Source organism: Melospiza melodia, chromosome 27 (genome assembly GCF_035770615.1).
Source record: "Melospiza melodia melodia isolate bMelMel2 chromosome 27, bMelMel2.pri, whole genome shotgun sequence".
In the NCBI taxonomy this organism is placed as follows: Eukaryota; Metazoa; Chordata; class Aves; order Passeriformes; family Passerellidae; genus Melospiza; species Melospiza melodia.
The window spans coordinates 3,523,847-3,539,129 of record NC_086220.1 but is presented as its reverse complement, the minus strand read 5'-3'; positions in this window follow the sequence as shown (position 1 = coordinate 3,539,129).

Sequence of the window (15,283 nt, the reverse complement as noted above, 5' to 3'; positions counted from 1 at the left end):
CCCAGGGCAAAGCAGAGCAGCAGCTCTGGATCCACCCAGCCCAGATGGAGGCAGGAGCCCTCACCCAGCACCAGGAATGCCATGGAGCCCAGAGGGGAGAGGCTCCAGCAATGCCACAGGATCCCGGTGGGGTCCCTGTGCCCCCATGGTGCTCCCCAGCTGCAGATGAGGCTGGGCTGGAACAGAGAGGAGCCTCAGAGCTGTGCTTGGTGTGTCTGTACAGCACCAGCCGTGTGAGCTGCACTGTTCATCCTGCTGCAGCAACAAGTCTCCAGCAAAGGCAGCTCTCAGAAGGCTTTCACCAGGGATGGATGGGAGGCCCCATCCCACTCTCCATAAATCAGCCAGCAGGGTTTCTGTGTCTTCCTTGCTGCTTTCCCTGTTTCCCAGGATTTTGCAAAACTCTGGGCTGAGCAACCTATTTGGAAGGAAACTGCCCTAAACAACCCCTGAAAAAGGCAGTTGATAAAGAAACCGTTTACATTTCAAATAAATAAAACATTTTTTTGGCTTTGGATCAAAACCAAGTTGTGTTCAGTGTTACCAGTTTCAGTGAGTCATTTCTTTTTATACCCAGGCAGTTTCTCTTATAAAATGTGCATGAGGACTCACTGTAAGCAGGGCAGGAAGCAGACAGTGGGGTTTTTTTACTATTGCACAAGGTTTTCCCAGGACAGAGCCACCAAAGCTTTTCTCTTGCCTTGAAGCTGGTGCTTGTTTATATCTGTTTACAAGCAATTTCTATTAAGAACCAAGAGTGATGCTGTGGATGGCTCTATTGTATGTTAGCGCTGCATTTCCAGATGGATGTTGAAAGTAGCTCTGTATCCACTACAAATGGAAAACTTGAATTGGAGCTTCTGATTGTTGAGCCAAGGAACTTTCTTGCAGGCAGGATAAAAATACAGAGTTTGTCCCTGTAAACTGCAAAGGGAAGGACTGCACATGAGCACAGACAAAATAGTCCCTGTCCACTTGGAAGCACTAAGAGCTTGTGGTGATAACCAGGAGGAGAATAATATGTTAAAGTCCTCCAAAAATCAATACTCAGCCCAACTGGAGACTTGCTACGGCTCAGCCATGAGCTTTGGCTCTCACCCACACTCAAGAGGTGCTTAATAGCATCAAAGACATCAGGGGTTCAGTCTTGGTGGTGAGGTGATGAAGGTCAGTGCTGCAGCCCAGGTCCTCCTCAGGAGCATTCTGTCAACCACGTGAGATGAATGTGATCTTCCTGCGTGAACTTTCCCAGTGGGACGAGCTGGTAATACATGTTTAAGTCCTTCAGATTGGTAGAAAGCAGGTAACTCATCTTTGAAGAGGAATATGAGGTATTAAAGTGAATTCTCCAAGGACTTCTTGATCTTATATCTTAGAAAGTATCCAAAAGAGCCTACAAGGGTGCTGAAGGATCAGGAGGGACCACCAGAGTGGTGGCTGAGGTCACTTGATGTGTTCAGCTGGAACAGAGGAGATTGAGCCCAGACCTCCCTGGGGTCTGCAGCTCCTCCCAAGGGGCAGCTCTGATCTCTGCTTCCTGTGACAGGAGCCAGGGAGCTGGGCCAGGGCAGCTCAGGCTGGAGCTCAGGGCAAGGCTCTTCCTCCAGAGGGTGCTGGCACTGCCCAGGCTGCCCAGGCAATGGGCACGGCCCCGAGGCTGCCAGAGCTCCAGGGCAGTTTGGACAGGGCTCCAGCAGTGCCCAGGGTGGGGTTATTGGGGTTCTGGGCAGGGCCAGGGTTGGATTGGATAATCCCTGTGGGTCCCTTCCAGCTCAGGACATTCTGGGATTCCATGACCTTCCAGGGTGCTCAGCCAGAGCAGTAGCATCTGCATCCCTATAAGAAGATATGTCTGGTCAAGATCATCCACAACATCTCCTGAAACAAGATTTGAAATAGGAGACCTCCCCTTCAAAGAGTCATCTTTGTTTAGCGGTAAAATTGATTAATTGGAAGGGATAAAGAAAACAAAGGCTGCTGTTGATCCCATGGGGTAGGCTCACCCTGCCAGCGACGCCCTGCGAGCACCGGGTGCTCTCACCTTCCCTTGCCCTGCTCTGCTGCTCTGTGCTTTGGGCCCTCAGGGTCCATCCCGTGGCTGTTTGAGAGAGAGGAGCATCCCCCAGATGGGTGCAGGGACTGCAGGAGCTGCCACGAGGAGAGTCAGCTGCTCAGCACAGGGCAAACGAGGACAGGAGCTGCAGCCGGAGCCTGCTCCCGCTGCCGGCTCTCATCCCTTCCCCTGGCACGCCAAGGAGAGCTGGGAATGAGATAGGACAGCTCTGATGGGGTCTGGTGTGGTCCAGAGACATGCTGGGCACTGTCAAAGGTCTGATTTGTTTCAAGTGGCATCGGCCCTCACAAAGCTGAACATCTTGTCTGAGGTACCTCAGCTCTGGCACTGGATTCAGGAGGAATCATCATCTGATGAAATGAAGGAATCCCCTTCTCCTTACACAGCTCTTTTGGGATTAGATGTGTGGAAATGCTGACTTTCTCCCTTAACCCTCAGAAGAGCCCAGGGGACGGCTGATTTTCAGCTGGCTGAGGTCAGGCATGGTGAATTTCCTCAGACAGGATGTATGGAATGCTTTCCTTAGTATTTATTGCGTTTTATTATAATAACACAGCAAGATTTTTCTCCTCTCACTTTCCTCATGCCTGCCTGCCCAGGCTCTGAGCATGATTAACCTGGAAAAGCTCCTTGCAATGTTCAGCAAATGCTGGATAACTTTAGGAAAGCATCAACTGAAAGGATCCCCAGCTGAAGGGGTGCAGAGTTGAGGTGTGGTGGGGCTCTGTCCTCACAGGACAACAGGGTCCCTTAATTCACTGCTGATCAGGGAGCTCAGTTAAATCCATAGATTTAAATCCATTTAGAAAAATTCAGTAGTTGTATGTGAGAGCCTGAAATAGTCCCAAAAGAGTGAAAAACCCCACCTTGATATTCCTATGGGAGCTCAAATTCATCAGGACTCATAAAATCACTACTTGAGCTGTGGCAGAGTGTTAACTATTTTCTTGCCTATTACAGCCATGTGTGTAATTGCTCTTCTCCCCATTAATAGGGTTAGCAAAGTGTTCTCCCAAAAGCCACCTCCTTTTTTTCCCTGGATTTCATCCAGACAGAGTCACTTGGAGACTGGGTCCTAGTCCTTTACTTAACATAGTGTCAAAAATCATTGCTCGTCAGATGATTCCTTTCCCCTGGGCCACTGATGCCAAAAGAGTTTGCACTGTTGTCTGAGAACTCCAGGATTTGTGAGCTGATTTGTTTCCCTTTTCTCCAGAAAATCACCCCAAATTTCATATCATCTCTAAGAAGATTAAGCAGCATTTTGACAGCTGAGCTCCCTCTTGGTTCAGGATTCCCAGGAATTGTTTCCCTCTGGGTGAGATCCAAGGCCAGGGCTGTTCTTCAGTTGCTGTTTAATTAGTTTCTAAGTTCTTCTAGTGCCAGAGTAGATCTACATAAATTAAGAACAATAATCTCTATAAGCACTTCTGTAAGGAACAGAGCTTTGGAAGGCCCCACAGCACAGATTCGCCCCTTCCCCCCCCAACCCTTTAGAAGGTGTCTCCTCCCCTCCCTGTCTCTTCCCCGTTCTTAGCTCCATCTCCTTTTTTCTTGCTCTGTCTGGGTCAGGATCTCCAGCCAAACACCCCAGGGCAGAAGGGCTTGGAATGGATGGGGTGGGTGGCCTGGGCCCTTGTGGGCAGCTCAGACCCCTCAGAGTTGCTCCGCCACCACCCATCTGTGCTGAGTTCAACCACGAGCCTCTGTGGAAAGGAAAAAATGCTGCTTTTGTTTCCTCTGCAGCCCCCATAGAGGCTCTAACGCCTGAGCTTGACTCCTTGACAGCCCTCAGCTGCTAATCACACCTAAAAGTGCCTGCAAACATAACCAGTGGTAAATGCACAGATCTAATCACGCCAGGGAACAGGAGAGGTGCCATTTAGCAGCTCTAGAAAGGAATCAGTTCTCTTCAGACTAACAGTCCTTGGGGAAGGATAGCACATGCAATATTCAGTGGGATATGGAGAGCAACACAGAAAGAGCCAGAAATACCTCCAGGAAAATCTCACTGGTGGAGATGATGAAGCTGAAGAGGATCAGAGGGCTGGAAAGCCTCGGCCAAGCCACGGTGTCCTGAGACCTTCACTAGCTCGCTCCATCTTGGGAGAAACCTGCAGCCTTTCCTTACCTCATGATGGTGTTTTGCGCATCAGGAGGGTTCCCAAATCCTGGAATCTCTGCTGGGAGCAGGAGAGGATGGAGGGGAGTGGGCACATGGAGCAGGTTGTGCATGTTGCTCCTCTGCTCTCTGGAGGAGCCTAGCACAGCCCCAATCTCATTACAGCATTTTCCATAATACTACACCATGAACATAATTATTACAGGATTTTCCCAGTCTGTAGTTGAAAACTTACTTGGAGAAACAGTGTCAGGTTCCCTAAATGAAAGTTATCCCTTTTGCTCCCAAAAAACCCCCAGTTTCTTGTTACTTCCACTCATTCCCTCATGGATCCCTTTGCTGGTGTCTGCTCTCTTGCTCAGTCCTTAGGTGGCCATAAAATGTCTTCATTTCTGCATTCAGCATGGCTTGATCCTCTCCAGAGGGATTATGAGGAGCACTTTCCATGGTTGTTGCTGCCTCTGCAGCGGGGCCCGCTCGGCTGTGCTGTCCTGGGGCTGCCACCGGGCCCCGGCCGCAGCCACTCACTGCCATTGTGGATGCAGAGCACGGATTGGGATGGGCTGGAGGAGGCTTGGTGTTTCTGAGGTAAAACTTCTGAGTGGTAACTGGGGTAATTTCCCGTCCTGAATTCCCTCCAGCATCCAGCCTCCTCAGCTCTGCTCATACCGTCAGCGAGTCCTTTCCAGAGACCTCTTAGACAGGAGGGGTGAAAACTCACCCTGTGCCAAGGAACTCTGGCCAAAGGCTTTGAAGGTTGCTGTAGTTCAGGGGTGAGAAGCAGTCTTGCTCTGGAAAGGGCTGAGCTGTTTAATTGCAAACAGCATTACTGGCTTCGCTCATTAATGCCTGTGTGCTCAGCCACCCTCTCCAAACGTGTCCCGAGCCAGCAGGAGCTCACAGCGCTCACATCCAGGGTCTGGAGTGGCAGCTTCTGGATGTTCCTCCCCAAGAGGCAAAGCCCAGGATGGGGCAGGGAAAGGCTGAGCCCTCCTGAGGCCGTGCCGGGCTCCTTTGAGCAAGCTGGGCCCAAAGCCCACACAGGCAGCCCGGGGCGCTGGCTGCGCTCCCTCCTGAGAATGTGGAGATGATTAAAGCACCGGGAGGAGCTGGGGGCTTGGGACGGGGCAGGGAGACGACAACAACACACTGTGTGTTGTATATGTGTGTGTGTATGTGTCTGTGTGTGTGTGTCTGTGTGTGTGTGTCTGTGTGTCTGTGTGTGTGTCTGTGTCTGTGTGTCTGTGTGTGTCTGTGTGTGTGTGTCTGTGTCTGTGTGTCTGTGTCTGTGTGTGTGTCTGTCTGTGTGTGTGTGTGTCTGTGTGTCTGTGTGTGTCTGTGTGTGTGTGTGTGTGTGTCTGTGTGTCTGTGTGTGTGTCTGTGTGTGTGTGTGTGTCTGTGTGTGTGTGTGTGTGTGTGTCTGTGTCTGTGTGTGTGTGTGTCTGTGTGTCTGTGTGGGTGTCTGTGTGTCTGTGTGTGTGTGTGTGTCTGTGTCTGTGTGGGTGTCTGTGTCTGTGTGTCCGTGTGTCTGTGTGTGTCTGTCAGTGTGTCCGTGTGTCCGTGTGTCTGTGTGCCCGTGTGTCTGTGTGTCTGTGTCTGTCCGTGTGTCTGTGTGTGTGTGTCTCTGTGTGTGTGTGTCCCATGTGTCTGTGTGTCTGTCCGTCTGTGTGTCTGTCTGTCAGTGTGTCTGTGTGTCTGTGTGTCTGTGTGTCTCTGTGTCTGTGTGTCTGTGTGTGTCTGTCCGTGTGTCTCTGTGTGTGTGTGTGTGTGTGTCTGTGTGTGTGTGTGTGTGTCCCATGTGTCTGTGTGTCTGTCCGTGTGTCTGTCTGTCAGTGTGTCTGTGTGTCCGTGTGTCCATATGTCCGTGTGTCCGTGTGTCTGTGTGCCCGTGTGTGTGTGTGTCTGTGTCTGTCCGTGTGTCTGTGTGTGTGTGTCTCTGTGTGTGTGTGTCCCATGTGTCTGTGTGTCCGTGTGTCTGTGTGTGTGTGTCTGTCTGTCTGTCCGTGTGTCCGTGTGTCTGCATTCACAGCGCACACCTCTCCCCTTGCCAGCAGCAATAGCTGCCATATGGAGCCCGTTGCGGAGGATGCTGGGCCGGCACAGGCACAGCCTGGTTCTCAGGATCAGTTTGAGCTGCAGGATGTTCTCTGTGAGCCCATTTCCCTGCAGAGCAGCCTTCTGGGGGATGCTCACACACTGGGGGTGTTGCCAGTTCGGGAAGTTAAACCTCCCGACGCTGCTGGTTTTGTGCCCCATGCCCAGTGCCCAGGGGGCTGCTGGGGACACCAGGACGTCTCTTGTTCATCTTGTGGGGTATTTGCAGCACAGATCTGATGAAGAATGGCTGAGGACCTGGGAAAGGGGCTCAGCCTGGAGACTCAGGGGGGATATTCTGGCTCTGCACAACTCCCTGACAGCTGGGGGGGTCGGGCTGTGCCCCAGGGAACAGGGACAAGAGGAGAGGGAACGGCCTCAGACTGGGCCAGGGCAGGCTCAGGGTGGATATTACAAAATATTTCTTCACTGAAAGGGTGATCCAACCCTAGCACAGGCTGCCCAGGGCAGGGAAGGATTTAAGAGATGTCCAGATGTATCACTTGGGGACATGGTCAATGGTAGCCTTGGCAGTGCTGGGGAATGGTTGGACTTGATGATCCCTGAACAATTCTGTGATTCCCTTGATTTAAGCCATCTCCCCAGATTACAGGATGCCAGAATGATTTGTCTTTGAAGAGACCATAAAACCCATCTCATTCCACCCACCCCTGTGCTATGGGCAGAGAGTTCCACTAGACCAAGCCTCATTCAACCAGGCCTTGAACCCTTCCAGGGATGAGGCAGTCACAACTGTTCTGGGCACCCTGTGCCAGGGTCTCACTACCCTCAGAGGAAATGTTCCATCCATCCCTGCCCCCTGGCAGTGGAAAGTCATTCTCCCCTCTTATGCCTCCACGCCCTTGTCCAAAGTCTCTCTTCAGCTCTCCTGGAAAGCTTTAGTCCCTGGAAGGGACTCTCAAGTTTCCCTGGACCCTTCCTGCCCACCCTCAGCTATCCCAGCCTGGCTGGGGATCCTGCCCAGCACCACAGGGAGATCCCACCTCCCCATCTTGCCCTATTTCCAAAGCTTCTGCACGCCCACACAAGGAAAGACCTCACAGTGGCAGCTCCAGAACTGCCCTGCCTTATCCCCAAGCTCATCCCTGTCCCCAGAGCCTCTGCCTCAGGCAGTTTCTCCTGGCTGAGCTCCAGCTGGCAGTTCCATTTATCTGGCTGCATTAAGTGCCTGGCAGGTTGCATTATTCTTTAAGTACGTGAGGCTTTTCCAAACCTCATCTTCTCCCAGTTGCTCCTGCAGGCTGGCATTGGGGAAATCCTGCAGCATCCCAGCCCATGGTTCCCAGTTACCTTCCCCATCCAAGAGCCACAGATGTGGGGTGCTGGAACTCCTACATGCTGCTTTTTTCTGATAAATAAGGAAAAATGGGGCTACAGCTTAACCATGTGGGCTTTTAAAAAATTTCCAATCAGCTGTGGATCTATTTTCATCTAGAAAATAATGTATTGATATATATAAAATGTATCCATATACATATAACACATACCTGTAATTTTTTCAACTGAGATCAAAGTACAGTCCCTCATTTCATCTGGGGGATGGAGAGTGCAATTAAAAATTACCTATTCTGCCAATAATAAAAAATTAAGTGCTTTTATTAACCAGGGCAACACCCTTTTTGATTTGCATCAGCAGGACCCAGGGATGACAAGCAAGATGTTGCAGTATTCTGCATGAATGGTTCAGTATCCTGCTCTGAGACTTCTGGGAAAAAAATCTGAGATGTCCCAAGGATGTATTACAGGCTGGGGGGAGGGAATGGAAACTGGCATTTTTATATGCCAGAACCCATAGGGCATTAGCAAAAGGAGGTGTGACTTGCACCATGCACCCCCTGGGAGCCACAGCCAAATTCAGTCTGCTGTGCTTGGAAATGGGGATCCCTGGCCCCCAGCTCATTGTTCTCCATCCCCTCTGGCTCTGTCCCAGTCTATTCCACTGGCTGCAGTGTTCAGCATCCAGCCCCACTCACAGCCCCCGTGGGACCCTCCCCAGCAGCAGCCGGGGGCAGGGGAGATGCCTCCAACTTTTCTACGTGGCAGGAGAGAACATCAAAGGCACCAACCCGCTGCCTCATCCACGCCCTGCCTTGGCCTCTCTCCCTCTGTCCCCGTTTGCATCATGGAAAATGATGTCCACGGGGTGCAGCCAAGGCTGCTGGCTCAGCTCCACATGCCCGGGGCCAGCTGAGACACAAACACGAGCTCCTGTTCTGTCCTAGGAGGGGGCATTTGGCCTCTCCCTCCCCGATCCTGCATCTCTTTCCCTCTTCTGGAATAGTTACAGCTGCTCAGGAAACACCAGGGAAAGCCAGCAGAAGAAACTGCTGCGTTTCCCTCCTTCCTTCTTATCTGTCAGCCAGAACCAATTAAACTCACAGGAGCTCAGCTCTTTCCTCCTTCCCTTTTAATTTCAGACCCTCTGGTAAGAGGAGACATGATAAAATGCAAGATTAAATGTCTAATGCCTGGGATTTGGGATTACTGGGGCCAGGCTGGATGGATGGAGGAAGAGGGATGTGTCTGGTTACAGGGAGGAATTGGGCTAGCGCTGCTTCTCCTCATCTTGTCTCTCATCTGTGACATTGAAAGGGCAGGGAAGTGTGAAACCCCTGCACAGATCCAGCCCAGAGCTGTTCCAAAGGGAAAGGTTTCATTCTGTGATGCTCAGTTGTGGCTTTGGGAGGGGATTTCTGTTCAGGGCTGGGGGGGTGAGGTCCAAAATCCCCCCATGGCAGCTGGAGCTGGGTGGGGATCTGTGGGGCCAAGTCTCTGAGGCTGGTAGGTAACAGCATCTGATAACCCCTGTCATAAACCAGACATGCATCACCCTTCCTGCCATCTGCTCTTCGCTCTACATGGGAGAGTTTCAGGCTTTGATGGCTGGAAAGATGCTGCTGATTTATTCATGGCCACTTCCCACCCATTAGCGTTAATAGCTCTTCTTACTCTGTCTATGGAGCCTCTCAGTGACCTGGGAAGGTCAAGCACAGTGAGATGCTGTAGCCCAAATAATTTCCTGGAAATCACAGGTGTGGTGCGTTCCCATCCTCAACATCTGAGCTTTCCAGCAGGGAAGGAAAAGGATGCCTGCAAATGTCCCCTCTCTCTTCTTCCTCTTGATCTTCTCACTTTAGAGAAGAAATTGCAAAGATGCAATTGTGGAAGCTCTCCACAGCCTTCCTCCCAGCTACTCCTGGCTGCACCATATGGCAAACAGGCTCTGCTCCAGCTTGCTTTGGGTAGCAAAGTGCCCTTTGGGTGGAAATGTGTCTTTTGGATGAATCCCAGCCCTATATAAGCCCCATGGCTTTTGATGAAGTCGCCATATCTCAACCGCTGAGCAGCCAAGGGGTTTCCAGGACCTTCCCAGGGGAGAGAAAATAATTTCTCCAAGACAAACCCCCTGTCTGAGCAGACCAGAGAGAAATGAGTTCCTCGACAGTTGCTGTTCAATGCCTGGGTGTTCCTGCCTTTTGGGCCCCACAGCTCCAAACCTATCACGTTAATTTTGCCAACACCCTAAAGGCAATCAGGGTGCAGCTCCAGCCCTGCTTCTAGGCTGGTGTCCCCAGGGAGCAGGGGAGGAAGGATCTGTGAGGGTTGTGCTGGGGTTCTGGTGTTCTAGGGCTGAGATCCCCTAAAGCCTTGGGGGCTGCCCTGCTGTGAGGGGTGGGGGAGCATTTTGAATCCTCCCATGCTCCAGAAAGTGGGAGAAGCTCTTTTGTGCAGCAGCTCCATGTCTGTGAGGTGATGTGGGTGGGGGGATCCAAATCTGTCAAGGAAAGGGCTGCAGAGGATGAGTTTGTATCCTGGGACGAAATAGAATATTCCAAACAAGAAAGCTTTGTGGCTGAGTTGGGCTCATCTCCCTTTCCAGGGGATCTCACCAAGTTCTCTCCCCTCCTGAGGTCTCGGCTCCCTGGATGTTATTTGAAACAGGGACATGGATAAATGCAATAATCTTCCAGAGATGCTGAGATGCAGCTGATGGGCCAAGGAGCAGATAAATGTGTTAGTGCTGAGGCACTGCACAGGCTCCTCCTGCTCCTGCCTGACCTCAGTTGCCAACTTTAAAGCACAAGAAAAGGCTGTGGATATTGCACTGGGTGATTTTTTTATTCTGGTTTGGGTTTTTGTTTTTTTACTTTACTAAACCTTTAGCAGCTTGGTAGCAGAACCAGGGCCTTCTCTAGGGCTGCTGGAAGACCTGGTGCTCAGGCACAGCAAGAGACATCATTTCAGTGAGGATATTTGCTGTATTCTGGAAACACTGGGCTCAGGCATCTGAATTGCCAATAATGGCCATTTAATGTTCTGAGCCAAGATGTGTCCTAAGCCTGTGAATTGAGACAGACAAAGGGACATTTCTGTCTCATGGGTACCCAGACATCCGAGTTGTGCAGTTTTCCTTGTGTGATGGACTGGGGATGCTCAGCTCCTGCATCACCCAAGCAGATATTAAAGTGTTTTGGGAAGGGGCTTTTGGTACAGGATGGCTCCATGTCCCACTGTGGGAACAAGGAGCAGAGACACTGCCAGACCCTGTGGTTTCACATCTCCTTCAGGGCACAACACTTTCCCCCTGCAAGCTGCTAATGAAGGCTGGGTGCTAATGAGGGTGTGATTTAATGGAGGAGGGAAAAAGGAATGGGAGGGTTTTCAGATGTGGATCTCGGCATGGGTCAGGGATGGATGGAAGACAATGCTCCCCTGGTGTGCTCCATCCCTTCAGAGAAACAATGCCTCGAGGGCTTCTGCAGCACAGATGTCATCCTGTCATCCCATGGACCACGTCTGGTAGCTGATGATGAAGCTCTTCCCCCTCAATTGCAGTGTGCCCCTTCTGAACTTGTTCTTGAGCTCCTGCAGTGACAAGTTCAGCAGTTTAATTAAACAGGGTCTAAAATGCTTTTCTCTCAGTGACTGTTCAAATTTGGCCCTGATGGGTTCATTGGATTCTCATGGCATTTCTCCTGTAGGATCAGACATCAGGAGGATCCCTCAGCCCCTGCCCCAAGCAACCAAGGTTTCACACAACCTGTCTCAAATCTTTTCCTGCCTGCTCCAGCAAAGCAAGAAAGGGTTGAAAAATCCAGATTTCCTTCCCACCAAGAAGCATGTGGAGCTGGAAATATTATGGCTCATTTTGAAATGAAAAGGCAATCTCAGAATATTGCATTTCTGTAAAATATCTCATCCCAGCTTTAGTTGAAATACTTCAGCTTTTATTTCTGTTACTTCAACATTAGCAAGCACTAATGCTTAGTAATTTAGGATATAACTGAAATGACACACCAAAACACTTTGATGCAAGAAACTCTCTGAAAGCTGGTGAAGAGATAGAAGGATGAGCCTTTTGGCGCATTTTGGAATAATCCTTAGAGAAAGTCTGCCCTTCCCATCAGGATGTGTATCTTGATCCTTTGTGTGACCAAGAAAAGCAAGTGATGACCAGATGCAGCTACTCCAGAGCAAAAGCTCCTCTCCTGAATGTTTCTGGCTGCTTAAAATTCATTCTGGCTGCGCTGACCCCAGCCTGAGCCACCCACGGAGCGCTGGGTGTGCGTGCACAAGATCGAGCACCTTCCTGCAGCTCTCTGCTCTCAGAGTGTGTTAGAGACACAGGGTGACATTAAACCCCCTTCGGTGCAGATGTCCTACCCAGCCCGTGCTGACACTGCGCTGCCCAAGCTGGAAATGCAATGGCCCGGCAGTTCCTGGCAAGGGCTGCCCCAGCTCTGCAGCCTCTCATTTCCTGCTCCTCCTTTTCCTCCTCCTCCTCTTGCTCTTCCTCTCCCCAAGTGGCTGCTGGAGCATCGGGAATGCAAATGCAGCAGGCAATGTCATCTTCCCAGATATTTTTGGTCAAGCATGGGTGTGTTTCTGTGGACTTTCAGTTGCATAAAACTCCACGGAGCTGTGCTTTGGCTTGAAGTCGTCGACTTGAAGTTCCCTTCAACTGGAAAACATTTGGGTTTTGTTGTTTGGAAAGAGGAATTCGTTACACAGAGCTCTGCACCCGTGAGCCTGGTCAGGCAAGGAAGGATTGCTTTACATGGCAGAGGAGGACAGATCTGTAAATCAGATCCCATCTTATGTCCACTGGCTAGAAAATTAAACACAGCAGCACAGAATGCGTCCAATACTGGAAAAGTTTGCGAAACACTTTCATAAGTCCCTGGGAAGAGAAGAGGCATTTAACTTACAGCTTTGGAGATGCATTAAATATCACTTATTTTGTACATTCGATTAACTTGCATTAATATGTGAAAATATGCAGCTTTTCTTCTACATGGAGATGGATGACATTTCCAGAACTCAACTCTTCAGGCTTTTCCAAGTTCTTATTGAAAAGCTGGAGATAATTACTTTTCCAGGGACATACAGATAATGACTTCACATTTACAGAGCATGATTAATTACAAGTCTGTTTGTATTTACAGTTGTTTCACTTACCCCAGTAATGGGGCCACCTCTGAAGCAGCCTATGGAGCTATTAGCCCACAGCACCAGGAATCTGGTGCTCTGGTTATTTCCAGGCATCATACAAAAACCATCTCTCTGAAAGTGACTTTGGGAAGGTGTTGGGTCACCCTTCTGCTCCTAATGCCTTGCCCAAATCTCCTTGTCTGCCTGCCCTGGCTCCAGTGGATGTGGGGGACTGTTTTTCCCCCTTAGCTCTGTGGCAGCCTTGTGAATTCTGGGGAAGCTGCTGCAGCATCTTCTGCTGGATGGGAGTTGGATGGAAGCTCTGGTGCCCTACAATCACCAGCTGCCAGCAGCCCAGGAGGGATGGCAGTCTGACTCCTCGGACAGAAATCACTTCCAGGCCCCACATCCACCTGTCCCAGCATGAGGAGACTGTGACCATGGGCCAAGGAGCCCACAGGGAGCATGTCTCTGCTCCATGCCTTGGTTCCCCTGTCACTAGGCAAGCTGGTATGTCTGCTTCATGCTTTGTCCTTCACAGCTGACCTGTCCAGCCCCATCCCAGCCCCACTGCTCTGAATCTCCTTCCCCAAGGCAGCATCATGGAGAGCAGAGGAGCCCCAGCACTCAGGATACACATCCCTCAGCCAGAGGAGATCTCACCACTGCGCACTCTCTCCTGCCCAAAATGCTGTCCAGGCCATGACCCTGCTTTAGCAGGCAGCATTCTCTGCCCATCACCTCCAGCACAGGTCGACAGCTGCCTCTGCCAGGTCAGAGCCATCAGGGAGGCTCCTCTTTCCCCTCTTTGGTAATGGGGGAGGCTCCTCAGCCCCGCGAGCCTGTGCCAAATCCCGCTCCAACAGCTGTATGTTCTCCAGCATGAGTCATCCCCACCCCGAGCTTTCAGCCTCACCATAACAACATTCCTTCTCTCTGCTCTCAGATCCTGGCTGTGATCACTCCCTGCCTGGTCCTCCTTCCTCCATCCACATGGTCCCTCCTGCCCAGATTCAGTCCCCACCTGAAGCAGCAGAGAGCAGAGAAGGCTTTGCCAGGATCACCAGAGATTCAAGCAAGGATTCCATTTCCCTTCACCCCTAAAATCAAGTGGAGGTGCCCAGTTATCATGAGATTAATTTTTCTCTCTTTAAAGAGAGACAATGATGTTGGTTCTTTTTCATATTGTTTTTTGTTGTTCTTCCCATCCCAGATGTGTTCATAGCAGCCAGCACTGCCACCCTCTCCCAGGGCATAGGGAAAAAGCTCTGAGCTGTTGGTCCTGCACATCTCCTGCCCTGCCATGGGCTCTTCCCCAAAACCTCCTCCCTGAGCCCCCTCTTCTCTCCCTGCTGTCACTTTTGTCCCCAGTGGCTTCTTCTCTTCTCTTTACCCCGCTGTTTCTCTGGAGAGAGACGGTCCCACGGGAGGAACCCACATCCCCATCCCAGCAACTTCCATCTTGGGAAGGGTGGAAAATCCAAGCTGAGCTCTTCCTGCCCTGCATAGTCCAACTTTAACCCCAGGGAACCACAGGCAGCTTCCCTCTCCCCCAGCCCTGCCTCCAGCGTCTCTTCCCACATTAACAGCTGACCCCTGGGGGAGACCAGCTCACTCAGGGCATCACTGGTGACCTGTGACTGGAAAACTGCTGTGGAGACAGAATCTGTGCAGGGAGGGATGCTACTGGAGCGTGGTGGCTCCTGCCAGCCCCATGCTACCAGCCCCCTGCCCTGCCCCTGCTGCCAAGCCCTGCTCCAAAAGCTGCCAGCACAGAGCTCCCACCACTTCCCTCTGGCTCTTTGGCCAGCACTGCCTGGCACAGGTACAGCCTCTGAATAGAAATCAAATGTTGCTTAAAAGCACTAATTTCTTCTGGATCATGGGGTACCCAGATGGGTTCCAGTGGTGGCAAAGGGAGACCTTGAATGTGTTTACTTGAGCAGTATGACAAGCCAAAGTCAATTCCCATTCTTCCCTGGGCAGTGGTGTTCCTTGCCTGGAAGGCTTGGATGAGTGAGGCATTGCTCCACTCCAGCAATGCAGCTGGCACCTTGGACTCACAGCCATAATCCGTTCCCTCAAGAAACTCCAAACATTCACAGAAGTTGCTTTAATTGAGCCCAGCAAGGAGGCAAAGAACCGACCCTGTGCAGCATTCCCCCAGAACTGGGGATTAAATTCCCTCATCATCAACCTTCTGGATGATACTCCCTGCCAGAGACAGGTGAGGAACCTGGTGTCCTGCACCTCATTTTTAAGCTTTATCCCTAAAAATCTTTCCCAGGAAGTGCTCCCTGCCATAGAGACGTTCAGCTGGATCCTGGGTCTGCTTCTGGACTGTGAGGTGTCAGTGGCAAAGTTACACAGGGAGTTGAGTTGTTTTGTGGCTTCCTAGGGAGAGCAGGGATCTGAGGAATGTGACCTTGGCACACTTTTAATTAAAGGCTGAGAAAGAGCCTCTGCCTTGCAGAACATCTGAGGCTCTGGGTGATATGGGGTCCCCACAGCACTTCTGGGGTGCTGGGGTGGAAATGTGC